This window comes from Chiloscyllium plagiosum, unplaced genomic scaffold, assembly GCF_037043375.1.
Source record: "Chiloscyllium plagiosum isolate Xiang-an unplaced genomic scaffold, Cpla_swu_hap1 HiC_scaffold_33, whole genome shotgun sequence".
NCBI lineage: Eukaryota > Metazoa > Chordata > Chondrichthyes > Orectolobiformes > Hemiscylliidae > Chiloscyllium > Chiloscyllium plagiosum.
This window is the reverse complement of record NW_028270171.1, coordinates 9,872,299-9,877,950: the sequence shown is the minus strand read 5'-3', so window position 1 is coordinate 9,877,950 and position 5,652 is coordinate 9,872,299.

Genomic DNA, 5,652 nt, shown 5'->3' with positions numbered 1-5,652 from the left:
CTAACTCACCTCCCACTCACTAACTCACCTCCCACCTCCCCACTCACTAACTCCTCATCTCCCACCCCCCACTAACTCCTCACCTCCCACCTCCCCACTCACTAACTCACCTCCCACCTCCCCACTCACCTCCCACCTCCCCACTCACTCTTCATCTCCCACCTCTCCACTCACTAACTCACCTACCCCCACACTAACCCCTCATCTCCCATCCTCCACTAACTCCTCACCTCCCATCTCCCCACTCACTAACTCACTTCCCACCTCCCCACTCACTAACTCCTCATCTTCCATCCCCACTCACTATTCCTCATCTCCAACCCCCCCCATTCACTAACTCATCTCCCACGCCCCCACTCACTAACTTATCTCCCCCCCACTCACTAACTCCTCATCTTCTATTCCCCAATAACTCATCTCCCACCTCCCCACTCACTCATTTCCCACCTCCCCACTCACTAACTCACTTCCCACCTCCCCACTAACTAAGTCCTCATCTCCCACCCCCTACTCACTATTCCTCATCTCCCACCCCCCCACTCACTAATTCCTCATCTTCCATCCCCCACTATCTGCTCATCTTCCATCCCCCCACTCACTATTCCTCATCTCTCACCTCGCACTCACTATCCCTCATCTCCCACCCCCCACTCACTATCCCTCATCTCCCACCCCCACACACTAACTCCTCATCTACCACCCACACTCACTAAGTCATCTCCCACCCCCTACTCACTAATTCTTCATCACTCACCCGCTTAAGTCAGGCTAAGGACCTTCCTCGTCCTCTTTGTGACTTTCAGCAAATCTGTTGCCACTCCATCACCCAGAGTGGGAGATGAGGATGGTTGAGGCAGAAATCCTCATAATATTTAGGAAGTATTTTGCTGGGGAGTCTATGATGCCAATGCATACAAGGATTTGGGCCAAGTGCTGGAAAGTAGGATTCATGGTGGGATTATATGGGGAAATGGGTGTTTGTCTTTTACTCGAGTAAATTTGATGAACGGAAGGGCCTTTTTCTGTGCTGCAGACCTCTAGGACTCTATAAATCTAGCCCCAAGTCAGCTTCTACCTTTGTACTGTTTGCCCACTGTTACTCATAGATGAAACATGCTCAGCCTGAGTGATGAGGGTTATCGCAAAGCTTTGAATAATGGAAGGGGCCCCCATTTATCATTCCTGTCAGATGCAGTCTGACTCTTACCCATTCAGTTAATGTGACAGGTACTCTGAACCAATTTGTCGTCATGACAACCACTTCAAGGACTTTCTTCTTTTGTGTCTGCATCTCTCACTCACACACATTGCCTCCTGCAATTCCTACCTTCCCTCTCTTTCAAAAATGGAAGGACGACGAGACCAGGGAACGGGAGCTGGAGTAGCAACAGGTTTGGTGAAAGTCACAAACAGGATGAAGATCCTTAGGATGATTTAAGCCGACGAGTGATGAGGAGTTAGTAAGTGGGGGGAGTGGGAGATAAGGAGTTAGTGAGTGGGAGGGTGGGAGATGAGGAGTTAGTGTATGAGGGGTGGGAGATCGGTGTTTAGTGAGTGGGGGTGATGGGAAATGAGGAGTTAGTTAGTGGGGAGGGGAGATGAGGAGTTAGTGAGTTAAGGTGTGGGAGATGAGGAGTTAGTGAGTGGGGGTGATGGGAAATGAGAAGTTAGTGAGTGGGGAGGGGGCGATGAAATGTTAGTGAGTTAGGGTGTGGGAGATGAGGAGTTAGTGAGTGGGGAGGGGCGACGAGGTGTTAGTAAGTGGGGTGGGGGGGAATGGGAGATAAGGAGTTAGTGAGTGTGGGTGGGTGGGAGATGAAGAGTTAGTGTATGAGTGGTGGGAGAACAGGAGTTAGTGAGTGTGGGTGGGTGGGAGATGAGGAGTTAGTGAGTGGGGAGGTGGGAGATGACGAGTTAATGAATAAGGGTCAGGAGATGAGGAGTTAGTGAATGGGGTGATGGGAAATGAGGAGTTAGTGAGTGGGGAGGGGCGATGAGGTGTTAGTAAGTGGGATGGGGGGGATGGGAGATGAGGAGTTAGTGAGTGGTGGGGTGGGAGATGAGCCTAAGTAGACATCGGAAATCTTTGTTAGGGCAGAGGTTGGATTATTCAGACTTTATTCCCTTAATCTCTATGATTCCTCCTGGAATGAGCCATTATTATGTGAGAGACTGATCAGACTGAGCTGGACTCTTGCAAGGAGGAGTGCGCTGCAAATATTCAACATTGGGATTTCTGACGTCTGCATTGTCTATGCTTGAGTGCGGATGTAAATTTAACCCTTTAGATGGCCACGTGCGACCACCTTTCTAAGCCCATCGTTGTCCTTACTATCAATTCACATCCAAGGACTTGGGACTCTTCCCTATTCAGTTTGGATCCTGATGTTGCCCTAAATTCCAGATTTGAACCTGGAAACAGAGAGCAGGAGGGAGGGCAGTTTCATTCCTGCCCCAATCTTCCCAGAGAAAATTCCTGTCTCCAGAAGCCTTGTCCAATTGTGGAAAGAACCTGGGGAACAGGAGTACCAAACCAAGGGCTTCAAGGCAATATCAGGCTGGTAGTCCACATGGGAGAGGTGGGTATTGTTTGGGTAGATTGGTTTACTGTACGCATTGGAGATTAGATGAATGAGAGGTGGTTTTATATAAATATGTAGGATTCTTAAGGAGCTTGACAGGTGAGAATGTTTCCCCTCATGGGAGAGTCCAGGACTAGAGGGCATAGTCTCAGAATTAAGAGGCACCAAACTGAGACTGAGACGAGGAAGAATTTCCTCTCCCTGAGGATTGAGCGTCTTTGGAACTCTTTGATGCAGAGAGATGTGGGGACAAAGTCCAGTATACATTCAACAGTGATAGATTCTTGAGCAGTTGGGGAAACAAGGGAAATGGGGAAAAGGCAGCAAAGTGATTGTGAGGAATGTCAGATCAGCCATGATGCTATTGAATGGTGGAGCAGGATTAATGGGCCTACTCCTGTTCCTATTATTTATGGTTTTAGGGGTACTTGTGAGGGCACATACAAAATACAGCCACTCTTAGGTTTTCATAAAAAACATCGGAAGGAGGAACTGCAGGATGCCATTCGTCCCATTCAGCCTTCTCCTGCATTCAAAGAGATCATCGTCTACCTTAATGCTATTTATCTTCCAAAGACATCATCAGATAAAGAGGCCTGAAGCCAATGGGGTGAAGGGGAAACCCTATCACAGGGAATGGGGAATGGGGAAGTTACAGACATGATTGCTGCCTTTGAAAGGTGCCGTCACAGATGCACTGAGCTTCTGTCTCTGTGCGACCCTGGATCGGGTGCCAGGAAACCAACTCCAATGAACCAAAAACCTCCACATTCAATGGGGCACAGCTGTGCTTGTGCTATCACAAAATGGCCCCAAAGCGAGGCCTTCAGTGCACTAACTTCCCTATTCCTAATCCGAACTGGAAAAGGTCTGACTGACAGGAATGCATTGGGTAGCTGCCCAGATGCAACATTTCTCCCCCTATCTCAGCTTCCCCACCCACCCACGCCCCCATCAAACCCTATGGAGGAGAAGGGAAACTAAGTCTATGTCTTCAGTCAGCTGAACTAACTTTCGATGCTGCATTTATACAGCAGCCTTTACATAACAATATTCCAAACTGGTTCACAAGAATCAAACATAAGCTGAGCCAAAGAAGTATCAAGAGAAAATGTTTAGTCAAAGAGTTGGTCTAATAAAGCGAATACAAGATGCTTTGGCATTTGAATTTTGGGGCACCCTGAAAAACTGGCTCCTGTGCCACAACTGCCCAACTTTCTGCATAAGAGACCTACTGGATTTATTACAAACTATATTCACGGCCACTAGTTCTGGTCTTCCCCCAAACAGTGGAAACTCCTCGCTGAGTCTACCGAACAGCATTCAAGAAGCTTGACCCTCTTCACTACAGAACAACAAACTTGAATGGTACCAAAACCACAAACATTCACTATCTCCATCTCTGGCACTCAGCAGCAACTGTATGTACTACAAGATGCTTTGAAGAAATTCTACAAGGTGCCTTAGACAGGCCCTTCTAAATCCAGGACTATTTCCATCTCAAAGTAAAACAGCATTAAAAATCAGGAAACCACAAGCTGCAAGTTCCTACCCAAGTCACTTACCAACCCGACTTAAAAATATATCACTGTTCCTTCAGTGTGACTTGGTCAAAGTCCTGGAATTGCTTCCCTATCTACAGCACATGGACTGCAGCGGTTCAAGAAGGCAGCTCACCATCACTTTCTCATGGGCAACTAGAAGCAGGCAAAAAAACACTGGCTCCAGCCAGTAACACCCTGAACCCAATAATAATTACAAAACACTCCTGTCATATTCAGTGACCTCTCTGGGGTCACCCCCACATCCCAGCCTTCTCCTCTCTGGGGGAAAATGCTCCTTCCCTGTATTCCGTGAAGTCACAGTTGTAATGATGCAGTAAATGCACCAACCGATTTCTGCACAGTAAGCTCCCACAACCTACAAAATAATCCTGAGCAAACAGTCGATTGACTGAGAAATTCAAATTGGAAGGAACTTCAAACCTCTTGGGAATAGTGCAGAATTTCATCTCATTAGAGCACACCCCCACCCTCCCCTCAACCCCACACCTGACATAGCTGTTGTGCCATGGCTGGAGGGGATCTCCCTTCTTATGATCACAAACCGGCAGCTGTCAATCCTTATTAACCTGATCTTCCCAGGGCATTTCCATTGTGAGGAAATGGAATCTCTAGTCATCTCTCTGTTTTACACTAATTCTCTTTTTCTCTCTCTATCAGTCTCTCTCTCTCTCTCTTTCTCACTTATCCTCTTTTCCTCATTAACTCTCTCGGTCTTGTTCCCTCTCTCAGGTTCTCTTACGCTTTTCTTTACTAACTCCCTTGATCCTATTCGCTCTCTGTACCCCCTCTACATCACTAATTCTCCAGGTCCCTCCATCTCTTGGAATCTCTTCCTCTCTCTCTCCCCCAACACCTGCACCTTTCTCCCTTCATTGCTAACTCATTTTCTGTCCCCCACTCTGTCTGCCTTACTAACTTCTTTTTCCAGCCCCTCGCTATCTCTCTCTTTCACTGTCTATGTAAGAATCTACAGCTCTCGCCTCAGTTGGTTTTGGTCTTCATACTTTGAGGGATGTGAGGCTCCTTGGGAGCGTGCAGAGGAGATTTACCAGAATGATGAAGCGATTTTAGTTACAAAGTTATGTTGAAAAACTGGGATTGTTCCCTTTGGAGCACAGGAGATTGAGGGAAGATTTAATTGAGATGAACAAGATTAGGGCAGGTTTGTGCAAAGTAGATGTTCACACAGACCAATGGTATGCGGGATAAGGACTTGGGAACTCAGCATTAAGATTTTGGACTAAAGGTGCAGTGCGGGGGAATGTGACAGGGAAGATCTTCATATAGTGAGTGGTAATGGCCTAAGAACTCACTGCTCATGGGGGTGGTGGAAGGGGAAACAATCAATAATTTCAAATGGAGATTGGATGAGTGTTTGAGAGAAATCAACTTGCAGGGTTACGAGGATAGAGGGGGAGAATAAGGCTGACTGGATTTCTCTAATAAGTGTTAACATGTGTTTGATGTGCTGAATGGCATTCTTCAGTGCTGGAAATGACTCCATA